The 14878-nt window shown below is 42.3% G+C and overlaps 1 protein-coding gene across 5 annotated transcripts in view; it reads right to left on the reverse strand.

Annotated features, from left to right (window-relative positions):
* Positions 1-14671, reverse strand: part of SNCAIP (synuclein alpha interacting protein) — an 88264-nt gene extending 73593 nt beyond the window's left edge. Inside the window, exons 1-2 of one of the 5 annotated variants that reach the window (XM_071424380.1) lie at positions 14402-14671; positions 13078-13194 (exon numbers count right to left, since the gene is read on the reverse strand). The gene's annotated coding sequence lies outside the window, so the exon portion shown is untranslated. Of the gene's footprint in view, positions 1-7158; positions 7262-13077; positions 13195-13941; positions 14082-14401 lie in introns of those variants that run through there. The other 4 variants (XM_071424381.1, XM_071424379.1, XM_071424383.1 and 1 more) reach the window with 4 other exon arrangements.
* Between the last annotated feature and the right edge of the window lie 207 nt (positions 14672-14878).

A 14878-nucleotide genomic window follows, 5' to 3' on the forward strand; every position in this document is an offset into this window, starting at 1 on the left:
TTAACAAATCTGTTCTTCAGTCATTTTAGAAGTGAAATCTGACCAGAAAAGCTTTCTTTACACACTAATCTTAAAAGACATTCATCTTTTTTCTCTACTTCCTGCAAAATTTCAGGAAAAAAACCTCACTACTATTCCAAAGTGTGACTCCCTGGAGAAAATGTATACACAATGTTTGCAATTACTAGGAAAAGTCCACTGCAAATTGAATTTATTACTTTACTAGTGGAAATTCAGCAGCTGAACTAACAAAATCAGGTTGAGTGTTGATTCTTTTTAATAACTGCCTCTTATATCACTAAATTCTATGGCAGAAATAAATTTTATTTCATGTTACCTCTCTGTTCTGCCAATGCCAATGCAGGAAGTTCATAAATGTGAATCCTCAGGAGGCTTACACGCATCACTGAGAACAGTAAAATGAATGGTTACACATCTGCAGTCTGAACTTTGAGATGAATACAAGCAAATAGTGAATGCGCATTTTTCAAATGATTGCGCCCATTATTTTCCACTGACTCATGACTGTTGGCAGAAATGAATAATACATTTTAATATGCAGAGGTTCAACAATCACAAGTACAGAGAGTAAGCATGTGTATATATCCATCTTCTCTGCATACATAATATTAAAGCTATAGGTTTTCATCTGTTTTTTATACTTAAACATCAAATAATTTACAATGCAGAACTGTAAAATACATATAGAACACTGCATCAATCATGTGAAAGTACAAGTGCTGTTCAGCATTTCTGTAAATCCTTCATTAAACCTAGATTTGAGACTGAACCAAAGACTTACATGGATCAAGTCATGGTCAGTTGGAACACTGAGAGACATAAAATGCTGTGTTACTTCATGTCAAGATTATTTGCAGCTCTATTCATTATTTCAAAGAATATTAGTGACAAATACACTGCATTCCACAATAAAGCCAGTGCTTATGCTCTTAAATTCAGGAGGCAGCTGCTAAAAAAGGACTGGGAAATCAGCTGACCTGTGTCCTGAGTTATTTTACATAACTAGTACACTGCTAACATACACACAGAAAACACAGACCTGTAACTAACTTTCAGTAACATCATCAAATAAGAAGGAATTAACTATGTGAATACTGATAATGTCTTGCTCTGCATCTCTACAATCCCTATCAGGCTTTGTAACATACCGTATGCAACTTCTCAAGACATCAATCACAACATGTATTGCATGGAAATACACAGAAAAAATGAAAATTCAACCATCCTAAATGGTGGCTGAAAGTGTAAAGCACATATGTCACCTAGAACCACTCAAAGCAGCACAATACTTTACTGACATTTACTACAATACTGTAACTGCTTTTTACATGTTAAAGTAAATAAACAGCATAGAAGAAAATGTGTGTGTACACTGCCCTCATACTTACTTGAGCAAGACTTTGGAGATGTGCATTTGAGGAGAATTAAGCAGAACATTCAAGAAATTAATGGTTCAATATGGTTCCAAATCAACTTGAGAAGAAACTGATACATAAAAACATCCACGATATTTTGATTTAACAACTTTTTACTCCAGGTACAATTTGAAAAGTACTGTGCTGTCAAAGCACTCACAACTTCTAGTCTTTTGGCAAAGGCAATGAATATTGAACATCTGCAGGGCTGTTGTGAGTTCATGAACTACAGAAATAAAAAATATGCCTTCTTTTGGTAGCCTAGTTCTTATGTAAAAATCCAAAAATAATATACCCTAGTAACCACATCCACAAGGAACCAGATACTTGGCCCCAAAGTAAGACAGAGCAACATAGGGCTTATGGCAACTACCACTGCTAATGTAGGCTCCAGCACTTATGTTAGGATGAAATCAAGCATAGCAGAGCTCAGCCTTTCCAAATCATGCCTTGGTTTAGGGGGAGGTGGAGGATTCTGTGTCAACATCTTTAATAAAGCAGATGTGACTCACTGCACTCTTGTTTCAAACCATAAACTGAGGTTTCTCTTCTTTCTCTGAATTAGTGGCAGCAGCACTGGGGGCAGTAGCACTGGGGCAGCAATCCTACAGAAGTTTTTGCTCAGTACAATAATTTAAAGTAAATTATATTTTTTGATACTTAAGTTTTGCTACACAAATCCTGACTTTAGTTTCTCTCCTTAGTACTTTGCATCTTTATTCACCTTATCTTCTTCAGGTACTGATCATAGAAAAATATGGAACCAATTTAATCAGTATATCATCCCCATAAATCTTCCTATGCTGCATTTTCTTTTTGCTGAAGAACACATTTAATTTATAAGTTTTGTTTCAATAAAACCAAGCAATTGAAAATATCTTTGTTTAATATACTTTTAATGTTGAAAGCATGTGTTAGGTCACGTTAGGGTTTGAAGTAATTTTAATTATTATTATTTTTACACAGATGAGTAAAAGGAATTTTTCAAGCACTTCCTTGCATGTTTCTTTGTTCCATTTAAATTACTCAGCCTAAATTCAATAATAGTCCCGTCGAATTTCAACACCTTGTAGCCCCATAGTGGCCTGCTAAATAATTTCTAGAAATATCCTGGAAAAGAATTAATGCCAAACACTGCTCTTAAGTTTGCAACATTCAAATGCTGTGCTTGAAGTTAGAAATTTAGAACTTGCCTTATTTACATTTCCCTGCTAAAATCCTGCATTCAGTCCCATGATGATTTTTTGCTTCATGTGAGCTTTAATTATAAAGTCAAGAGAAAACTCCTACGTAAGTAGATTCTCTGTTCAAGGGTCAGAATATGCCAAGTGTATCCACCATTTGTGTGAAGCCTCTGCACTGTCCTGCTCTCTTGTGGGAGGCCTGTTTTCTCTGCAACCACTTTCCTGTGGTTCCAGTCTTCCAACTACACCCTTTTTTATTTTCTTCTTTTTTATTTTTGGGCTGTCAATTCCACTATCCTATCCTTTATGCCCTGAAACTGGCTAGAATATGTAAGAGCTACACTCTAGCAAATTCTGACACTCCAAATTCCAAAGCTGAATTTTCCATTGACACAAGGTGAATTCCATTAGCAGTCAGGGCTGAGGGGCAACAGTGGGTAACCAGCATTACACTTCAATTTGGGATGTGAGCCAGCCTTACACAGGGCATGTCACACAGCGCATATATCTGTGCACATGGTGCCCATGGACCAAAAGAACCAAACCTCATACTCAAAAAAACAAACTTTGAACTGAAAAAACTCAGAACTCACACTCCTTGTCACTCAGACCAGCCCACTTTCATTTGACACTACATGATGAATAAAATAAATTTGACAAGTACTATATGCATGTATTGTAGGTTTTACTTTTACTATATTTACTTTTAAAGCAAAAAAGCATTGAAAATAATTTTAAAAAATATTATCACTTCTACTATGAACATCAACTTTCCTCTGACTTAGAAATGACACTTGACCACTAACATCTATACAAATATTTTCATTTTGATAAAATTAAAATTAGGACAATAGAGAAACTGTAGAGCTTTTCATACTTTATTCCATAGACATAGACTATGATGTTGTTTGCAAAACTTCTTAAAAATTAAACAGTGCAAACTACTGTAAATTTAAGCACCATCAAAAATGAACATTTTATTTCCATTATAGTTTGGTGGAAATTGGAATATTCAATGAAAAACAACTAAATTATTCCTGAGAGACATCTATGCCCCTGAAACCAGAATGCTGTCTTCTGAAACTGTCATTATTTTCTCATTTGAGAAATAGACTGCAACTGCAGCTCTGCAGCTATATAATGCTATTCTATGTGGAATACTGCTGTCCAATATTATTTGTTTAAAATGTTATGGGCAGCAGATACAACCAGCACTAGTGTTCAGCTGTGCAGCTATTAGTGCTGTAATAAACTGCGGGATGAGGGGGCAGAAATGCCAATTAGAAGTAGTACTATTATTTTAAACTGAAATTTTGTAGTATCTTCAGAGATTCCTAAAACCCTTCACTTAAAAAAAATGAAACTTTGTTAAAGAAATGAACCTCACTAACTCACTACATCAAAACCCACAATGTTACAAAATTTAGGCATGAGCACATTTCTTGCTTGTACTGATTTTGATGCAGGGACTAACTGAAGGATCCCAATTCAATGCTTTGCAAAAGGTGATCTGCCTTACACAGAGCACACCCGAACTACTCAGAAATATCAGATGTGCATTTTCATTTCCTGTGTTCCCCCATCCAGCATTTAACTAGTCTAAATTTATTTAAAATTTTAGATGGCCATAGCCCTATAGCAAGCAGAAGATATCCTTGTAGCTTTTTTTATAGGTACTCATCAGTAATGCCCAAGTGTTTCACAAACACTCTTCAATTCATTCACAGTCTTCCAGTATTACAGGATAGAAAGCATTATTATCCCCATCCAGAGCTGGAAACAAAGGGGCTTACAGGAAGCCACAAAAAACCACAGCAGAAAGGCCAGAAAGATGCATGGGAGCACACAGGTGTTCCTGTGTATCTGTCCACATCCCCAAACTGTACTGATCCCTGCAAGAAGTGGGAGGTGGCTCTCACTGCAGTTCACTTACCCCATATACCTGACACCAAAAGGCTCAACAAATGGAACCTAAATAAGAAAGCACACATCTTTCCTGGCTACAGCCATGCCATATTTTGGGTTGTGCTTAGCTGCGTGCAAAGCCACCATCACTGAACCAGATACACACAAGGCTACAGGGAATAGCCTGTGTATTAATTATAACAATGTTTCTTCTTTTCACAGTGCTTCACAGAACCACAAAACAGATGAGGATGGAAAGTTCTGGAGATCATCCAGTCCAAACCCTTGCCCATGCCTCAGCTAGAGCCTGCTGCCCAGGACGGCATCCATGTGGCTGTCGTGTATCTCCAAGGATGGAGAGAGACTCCACCACCTCTGAGAAACCTGTGCCAGCTCTTGGCCACCGTGACAAACTGTTTCCTCAGCAAGGCTGAGGATGACATCAAGCTGACAGCACAGCTGACACTTCTGAAGGGTAGGGTGTCATCCAAAGGGAGCTGGACAGGCTCAAGATGAGGGCACACGGGCTCGAGATGAGGTCCAACAAGATCAAGCACAAGGTGCTACACCTGGATTGGGGCAATTCCCAGTATCAATCCAGGCTGGAGAATGAAGGGATTGAAAGCAGCCCCAAGGAGAAGGACTTGGGGGTGCTGGTGGGTGAGAGGCTGGACATGACCCAGCCATGGGCACTCACAGCCCACAAAGCCAGACGTGTCCTGGGCTGCAACCAAAGCAGGGTGGGCAGCAGGGTGAGGGAGGGGATTCTGCCCCTCTGCTCTGCTCTGGTGAGACCCCATTGCAGTGTCCAGCTCTGGGGTCCCACCACAGGAAGGACATGGACCTTCTGTATCAAGCCCAGAAGGGGCCATGAAGATGATAAAAGGGATAGAACATGTCTCCTGAGAGAATTGGGATGGTTCAGCTTGGAGAAGGCTCTGAGGAAACCTCATTGAAGAAGGCCTACAGCAAAGTTGGAGAGGCATTTTATACCATGATTTGTGGAAATAAAACCAGAGGCAATAGTTTCAAACTAAAAAACAGCCAGTTTAGTTTGGGTATTAGGAACAAATCCTAATTTGTGGGACTGGTGGAGGCATTGGAATGGGTTGTCCAGAGAAGGGGTGCATGTCCCATTCTCTGTCCCACACTCTGAACCTCAGAGCTTGAAGGTGCTGGAGCTGTTTAACATAAAGAATTATTCTTTTCATAACAAAAATATTAGGCACTGTTTGATTGCCATATTACAAAAAGATGTTGCTACTGTCAATTTGAAGTTCTCTACTATTATTTTCTTCTCATAAGTGAAAAGAATCAGATAATTTATTCAAGACCACATGAGGCAGAAACCAGGCTTAGCTTGCATTCTTGTGCAGCATCCAGTGAACTAAGGCTGTTCTTCTTCCCTTAGAAAGGTGTCAAGGACAGGAGTAAGAAACACTTCTTTTAAAGAATTGTTTGATGAAAGATAAAAGAATATTTTATTTATTTCAGTTTAACCATTTATCTAGGAACTAAATATTTTCTTGGCAGACATGTAAGCTGTAGCATTCTACCAGGCTGAAAAGCTCAGTTTCACCTTACTCCTCTACAGCATATCTCATGTCACAGTAACAAACGAGAGTCTATTTTGTATTCCTCTTTGTCTGACAGTACTGATTTTATGTGAAATATTTTTTTTGGCATGAAAAAAAAATTGCACTAACTAATTCTTTTATGATCTAATTTTTAAGCCATGTTTTCTCCCTTATCTTTGTTAAATAGCACGGAAAGTGCACAGTGCAAGAATTAGACACTTGACAGATGTTTTCAGACTATATCCTTAGATACAGATCAGGTTTTTGGGGTTTTTTTTGGTTCATTGGTTGATTGGTTCTTAATGCAGAAAGAAAATCAATTTCTGCATTAAAAAATTACTAAAATCTGATGTACGACTATACCTGTTGTCAAACTTTACTCATACAATATAGTACCTTCATAAGAAGGTTCTCTGATTTCATTTTCAAACAGATGGAGTAACTTAACAATTAATCTGACAAACCAAAAATAACCCTCACTACATAAATTTTAAAAAAAAAATTCCCAGCCAACAATAAAATCCTCACAAACCAAAACAAGAAATTCCTAGCAGGGCAAGGATCTTCCTTGAAATGTTGAAAAAACATAGACAGTCCTTCTCTTTTTAAAAAACATTCCAAATCCTTTTAACAGAGTTGGATTGTGTTTTATATATTATAGTGACCTTACTGTTATTGCTGATATTTCTTATCATTTATATAATTCCACTTTTTTTTTCCCTCCATAATTGTGTTCTAGATTCAATGTTTTGATACAGAACATTTTAAAATGCTCACTTTCTAACATAGCTCCTTTAACCTGGTCTCTCATCTGGATTTTAACACTTGCAAAAATGTATGGCCTGGATATGATGGTTCTTTAAGGCTGAACTTAACAATCAAATCTGGAATAGGGACTATAAAATTAACTTTTGGAGTGGAAATTTGCCAGAAGTCTCTCTGACACTCTTCTGCCCTTTCTATAATTCCTTACAGAGGGGAATTAAATAGTGAGACAGTCAGTTAAACTCCATAGAAAACCAGACTGTCTCAGTACAAAGAATAAGGGATACACACCCAGATGCAGAGCATCCTCCAGCGATGCTGCAGGAGGCATGAAGTGGGCAGGCAGTCCTGAGTTTATGTCAGCACGTGTAGGCATATCCACAAGAGTGCAAATCTAGAGAGGACAGTTAAAAATAGCAGGGGAGACAGATGAAAGCAGACTTCAGCATGGTTTAATAATCTGTCCAGAAGGCTTGGAAAGCCCTCTCTTAAGTCTAGGCTGGCATGTCTTCACATCACAGACTGATCAAAGCAATTACAGAGCTGTCTGCATGTCCTGCAGTCATACTACTCGATTGCAGTGTAGACACATCCAGAAACAGTGCTACTGTAGATAAATTCATCTAAAAACTGCATTTGCAAAAAGAAAAGCCTGGAAGCATACTGTAAAGCATATGGGACCTGATGAGGAACATATGCTGGAGAGAGTGTCCATTTTGCTAAATTCCATTAGCTGGAATTGTGGAGAACTTCCCTTAATACTCCTTACCATGTGTTGGTTGGCCTCTCCTGTGGGGATTTACAGAGTCATGCCAGATTAACCTGAACCTTCAAGGACAGCAATTCACCCAGCTTTACTGTCTACAGAAGAGACACCACACACTCTACAGGCAGCTGGCAGAAACCTTGTGACATGTAAACAGCACTCATTCCTCTCCATTCCAAAGCAGTGCCAGCGCTGGGTTCTGAACCCTTAACCCAAGCAGGCACATTAGCTACCTACTGATTCAAGGACAGTAATTTCAGAAGAACATCAAGACACTAATACCTTTATCTATTAGTGCTGCCAACAAGGGCAGAACTTACTGTGATGCAGAAACCCAGAGCTAATAAGATCCTTCAAATTCAGGAACTCCTCTCCTCCAACAGCAGTTAACTGCATGGCAGCAACACTACAACTATTCCACTGGCTCTAGCCTCCACTGGATACAAAAAACAAATCATGACATCCTCTCAAGGATGGCTTACTATCTTTTGTCCAGCAAGTGACCAAAGGGATCCACGCATGTTCTTAAACTGACTGCAGAGTGAATGATTCACTCTGAGGAGATTTCGTGTGCATTTTGCTAAATCACAACCAGAAGTTAAGAAGGAATGCAGTTTTTCTGCATATTTTGCTGCCTTACTGGGAGAGTATACAGACACACAAGAGCTAATATTGACTCAGACAATTAAAGACCTGGGAGGAATTGGATCACAGCAGCAGGGATTACATACAAGCCAATTTACCATGGGAAGAAGCAAGCTAGTAAAATACATAAAGTTTTGGGTGCAGGGATAAACATTCTGCTGCCTGTCTCTTTGTGGAAACCCTGAGCACATGCACAGTTGTGCTGCAATTAGTTTTCTAGACCTGAGCATCTCAGCACTCAAAGACAGCAAAACCTCCAGTCACCAGGCAGCGCCATTCCAGCAGATTCCACTAAACTGGGAGAATCTACTGACTCCATTGAAGACATGCACTGCAGACACCTTGACAAATTATAAGGCTGGGCAAACACCATCCATATGAAGCATAACAAGGGCAAGAGCCATGTTCTGCACCTGGGACAGGGCACTCCTGGCTGTAAGGACAGACTGAGAGGCTGGAGAAAGAATTAAAGGTCCCATGGAAGAGGATCTGGTGGTTTGGATCAAGAGCAAGTTGACTATGAGTCAACAGTATGCTTTGGCACTCAAAAGGCCCAACCGTATCCTGGGGTGCATCAAGCACATGGAAGAATTCCTCTGCCTTATAAATGTGAATTTTTAAGAACTGCTCCCAGTTCTTGTCAACAAAAGTGCAACAGCCCACATGCTGGGGTGCATCAGGCACAGCATCACCAGCCAGGCAAGGGAGGGGATTGTCCTTCTCTGCTCTGCTCTGGGACAGCCTCACCTCAAGTGCTGGGGGCAGTTTTGGGTGCCACAACACAAAAAAGACATTGAGCTGTTAGAGAGTGTCCAAAGGAGGGCCACGAGGATGGTGAAGGGCCTTGGGGTGAAGCCGTGTGAGGAGTGGCTGAGGTCCCTTGGTCTGTTCAGCCTGGAGGAGACTGAGGGGAGACCCCACTGCAGTTACAGCTTCCTTGTGAGGGGAAGAGGAGGGGCAGGCACTGATCTCTACTCACTGACAGGGCCCAAGGAAATGGCTTGAAGTTGTGTTAGGGGAAGTTTAGACTGGATATTAGGAAAAAGTTCTTCACACAGAGGGTGAAGGTTCTTTACCCAGGGAAGTGGTCACAGCATCAAACCTGTCAGAGTTTCAATGTTAATGAGAAGCAAATAATTAATGATGTAAGTGTAACTCACTTTCCTGGTGATTCCATTCTGTAACTCAAGGTAAATTTTTGGCCATGTCCTAGCAACAACCACAAATATTGTGCTTTATCCAGACCTCAGCATATGAGTTTGCAAAATGGTAATATCCTAGACATTAACATAATTTGGACACATAACTGAAGACTCTTTCCATGTAACAAGAGGAGAAATGAGTACACTTATACTTAGCACAGTAGAATGTGGGTCAGGGAAAATGACACAGCTCATTTACCTTACCAGCACTCCTCTGCTTCTGTGTGCAGTATATTTCCAAGATATAGTTTGCTCCATTTTGTTTGGCCTTTTTTTTTTTTTTTTTGTTTGCTTTTAAAAGCATCTTGGAGACAGCATTTACATATATTCAAATAAGTGTCTCAACAGGCTGACAACTTCAATATTCAAAACCTTGAGCCCATACAAAAGCAGCTCATGGGATCTTCATAAATTTACTACTGTGACTCAACTGGAACTGACAGCATAGCATACAAAAGGCAGAATATTTGCATCTGAATTTTAGTTAAAGAGAACATGAGGAATGTACATGCACATATAAGCAGTTAAAGGTATTTCCTAATTCTATAAGAAAAAGAGGCTAGTCAGTATGGCAAGATCCTGCAAAAGAACTACATGGATGAATAACCCACAGAGATCCACAGCTCCAAATCACAATCTCATGCATGCCCCTGTCATGCACATCACAGATTCACAGAATGGCAGGGGTTGGAAGAGAACTCTGGAGATCATTGAATCCAATCCCCTGATAAAGCAGGCTCACGCACAGCAGGCTGCACAGGATCATGTCCAGGCTGGTCCAGGAAGGAGACTTCCCAACCTCTCTGGGCAGCCTGCTCCAAGAAAGCTAATGCAGCACAGCCTGATTTTTAGTCACAGATGTAAACAAGTTGGTTAAAATAGGGGGGGTTGAAGGGAAGTGCTAAGTTCCTGATTAGAATTTCATTTTAAAAGGAAAGCTCCAGATTGATTCAGTAACAATAAAACAGAAGGGGGAAGAGGGGGGAGGATTTATATATAAAAGTGGTCATGTAGTACACTGTATTGAGTTTAAAAGATAAGTTAGACAATGCTTTTTTATCTGGTATAAACAAAAATAATGCCAGCAGTCTGACTGCAAACAAGAACTGAGGAGGAAATTAAACCAAAAAGGAAATGATTACAGCAAATCTCACAAACCAATGCTATGTTTTAACCAGAAAAAATACACTTTCAAGTGCTGCTTCGTAATTCTTCATGAAGTGCAAATCAGCCATACTCGTATTCAAAATAAGCTTTTGTAAACACTCCTTAACACACAAGAAAACACACCTAATGAAGGATTTCCCCAATTGCCAAATTGTGGCGGCTGAACTGTACTTTTCTTTGATAACTCTAAGACCTTCAGACCTCTGAATCACTTGCTGCTTTATTGTAGAAGATGAAATCACAGTTCCACTTTAGACAGGTAAATAGTAGACAATATTTCTACCACAAAAATTAATTAATTATTTCTCCCCCTCCGTTTAGAACTCTCTTAGGGACTTAAATCAATAAAGTATCTGATGCATATGTTCTATCTTCTTGTTTCCAATGGTTCCACTGTGCATATAAATCTATTGTAGAACCACATTTGCATTTAAAGAGAAATTCCCTTGTGTTTACTATGCACCTGCTTCATGTAAGCCTATCTTTTCTACCTCCCTTGAGAAACAACAGATCTGCCAGAAAAATAGGGAGCTCAGACACAACACTATTCCAAGTCCTCTTGCCAATTATCTAAGCACCATTTCCTTCAGTTTAGTTTAGTTATGGTACTATTCAGACAAGAGCTGAAAAGAATTACTATTTGCCCTTCCACAATCCAATGTTTCTCAACTTTTTCTAACATATTTTTCATTTTGACAGTGATCATATAGATTTCAACTGTAAAAAAAAACTGTATTTGCTAAGCAACACAGAGTAAAGCACTGGCAAATAGATTACTTACAGACTAGCACAAAAATATAAACTTTTCTTTATTCTACTTGGCATTAATTTTAATTATCATGGCTGCATAAGGAAGGATGAGAATATTCTCCTCGTGACATCTACCTGAAAAGAAATGCAGGTTTATTCTAAAATTGAAATAAAAAATAATTGTTCCCTGCCTCCTTAGGCATGATTCATGGATTGCCTCTGGAACTTCACGAACACAATCAGAGACAGACAAGGGTGCAGATAAAGCTCTGCTACACACCTTATCTAGTCAGCTGAAGCATTTAAACACCAGATGAGGGAGATAACTTGCTGCATCCCACAAAGGCTGCTGAACTACTGTCTTTGTGCTCATGAGGTGTGCAGCATCACCACTTCAGGACCATCATCCCTGCACCACTGCCAACACGACTTTTGTGCTGCTGTCTGTGACAGATGAGCCACCCCAAGGGGCTGCCTGTGGCTGGCTGCTCCCCCTTTCTTGCTGGCATATCCGGCACGTGGAGGTAGCACTACTTGTGTGTCTCCATCTCAGAGGAGAGAAGCTACAGCAGCTGCAGTGGGGCTGTCATGCTTTCCCCTTCCTGCTTCTAATCAGACAAGTGTCCAAGGACAGAGCTGCCTGAGGAATTAGGTACAGGTCTGAGACATCCTGGAAGAACACTGTGAGAAAGAGAGCTGTGCCAATGCAGGTGGTATTCCAGCTCAGGTGTGTGTGGGATGAACACTTCTTACACCCATGGAGTCCACATGGGAACAGATTTCAGCTGCCAGGAAAAATGGACAATTGGGAAGCAGAGGAACACTTCATCGTTTTTCAAGCTCTGTTGATGCCCAGTCAAGAAACAGTTACAAAATACCTAATATTTGGGATCATGGTTTTGTGATTATGAAAAAAGTGACTTATCACTGATTCACACTACTCCGTAAAGGGACTGAATCTTCAAGGGTACCTTCAGTCACCTTGTCCAAGCAGTCTAATTTTACATGCAGCTCTTTGTAAACTTGGAAGCTGGCCCCAAAGAACCCATGACATACTTACTTTCCATGTTGCTGTCATTCCAGAATGAGATATTAAGACAAGCAGCTTCGAGCTAATGTAATCTACTATCTTCTACAGAACTTCCTCACCCAAAAGACTATCCAGCTCCTTGTTCCAAAATGACACTTAAAAGCATTTTGAGTAGCCTGCACTGGACTGCTTGCTCAAAAAAGAAGGAGATTTTTTTAACCAGTCTCCTTGAATTTGGAGGTAACTCTACACTGGGCCAATACTCTGGTGTAGTTTTCTTTTACTCACTTTTTCTACAAGCTGCAAGTCACACACGTGATTTCTGCAGCCCACTGAATCAATGACACAGACCAGAAATCACGAACACCTGAAAAGTAAGTGAACTGCCAGTTTAAGACTGTGTGACTGTATTGAGCAAAATGGCCAGTCTGCACAAGTCAAGCTTTATACCACATACCCCTTACAAAGGGAGCCTTTTCATTACAGGCCTTTTCACAAATTGCCTATAGTGATGAGGCAAGTGTCTCTTTGACTACTGAACAGGTCAAATTCTAATTGTTTCATTCAGATGAAAAGTGCTTCTCATTGTGTCTGAACTACCTCTTGAGCAATCCCCCAAGCCTGCTCCCGGAACCAGTTTTTCAGCTTACCTGCCAAATCTTCAAAATATGGCTCCAGTATTCCACACGGCATATTTGCAGGCTTAGCAGTCTGGAGACTGAAGTGGTTTACCAAGTTCACCAACCATGAGCTCACACATGAGCGAGCTGCAGAGGATTTTAGGGTGAAGAATCTCATGTTTATGGGTGGTAGTAAGGCAACAGGTCATGCTTTTTATGGCTTGCTGGAAGCACATGCAGTGCACATAACTCCTAAATTCAGTAAGGGCAGGACACCATTAAAAGTCTGCTACAGCATGTTACACAAGGCTAAATGCATGCACACCATTCAATGTAATTTCTGGCTGCAGGATCAGTGCTACTTGCACAAAATATAAAATTATTTTGATTTCCCAGTGGTATGACTGTATATCTTTCTTCAGCCATTAAATACTAGAAAAGGGTCCAACAGTCAAGTGATTTGCTTCAGAATTTTTTTAACATTTTTTTCAGCTTCCTTTTGCTGGTGGAATGCTGAGGTATAAAAGGAGGCTAAGATGCTAAGATTTTCCATGGAAAACACAGGCACCAGCAGTTTTTTGCTGGGTTTTCGGGTGAGGGGACTTTCCGAGGACCAGTTGTGACTGATTAATATCTCTGTAAGAGATGTGGCTTTAAGCCAACCATCTTCTTTATATATCCAGTACCATCGGAACCTGATCCTCGAGCTCTTCTTTATATAAACTACATCTGCTCACATAAAGCACTCATTGATGCGGGTAGGAAAAAGGTTTGATCCCCGCTGCTGCACAAACACGATTTTGGACTGACCCAAGCAAGTATAAGCCTTGGAGCATGTTTCTACCAGACAACTTGGCATTTGTTTCCCCACAGTTACAAACATGCAACTCCTACTTGATTTTCTTCCAGATTTCGGCTTGCCCGGCGGGACAGGAGGGTGCTGACGGCGAGGTGCCCGCCCGGACGCCCGGCTCCGAGCAGAGCAGAGGCAGATCCGCGGCGGGGGCGAGTGTTACTGCGCGACCAGGGCTTCGCGGCGGCACTTCGCGCGGCTGACATCACGTACGTGCTCAGCCCCAGCGAAACCCCCCGCGTTCAGCCCTGATTTCATGCGGAAAGCACTTCTCCGGGGCGGGCTGGCGGGGGCCGGGCCGGGGCTCGCCCCCCGCTCCCGCCCGCCGCCCGGCAGCCCCGCTCCGCGCCCCCGGGGACGCCTCAGCGGGGGAAGCGCCTCCAGCGCCACCCGCGGGGCACCCCGGGCTCGGCTCCGCGCCCCCTCTCCCACCGCCTCGGGGGCAGCGCCGTCGGCGGCAACAAAGCCCCCGTCCGCTCCTCTCCGCTCCGCTCTGCTCACCTCACCCCTGCGCTCCGCTCGGCCGCGGCCGTTCCACGGCGGCCGGGGTGATGGAGACGGGGGAAGGACCCAGGTGCCGCCTCTCGGCTGCCGCCCCCCGCCACTCCCCGCCGGTGCAGGCAGCGCTCCGGCAGCGGCCCGGCTCCCGCCGCCCCGCCCTCCGCCCCTGCCCTGCCACCGGGCAGCGGCCAGAGAAGCGAGAGGAGGAGGAGGAGGAGAGGGAGAGGGAAGGAGGGAGCGAGGGACGGAGGCAGCGAGGGGAGGGGGCGGCTCCGCCCGGCCCTGCTGCGTCACAATGCGGGGGGCGCTGCCACGTGACCGGCGGCGCGGGGCGGGGGCTGCGCGGGACCCCGCGCTGAGGCGGCGGGAGCGGCGGGCCTGGCCCACGGCCGCGGAGCTGCCCCGGAGCTGCCGCTCCGCCGCCCCGGGGGTCCCGCGGCATCTGAAAACGCTGCTCCGGCGTGACCAGTGCGAAGC

This window comes from Agelaius tricolor, unplaced genomic scaffold (genome assembly GCF_023055355.1).
Source record: "Agelaius tricolor isolate 1412-34295 unplaced genomic scaffold, bAgeTri1.0.p SCAF_4, whole genome shotgun sequence".
Taxonomy (NCBI): domain Eukaryota; kingdom Metazoa; phylum Chordata; class Aves; order Passeriformes; family Icteridae; genus Agelaius; species Agelaius tricolor.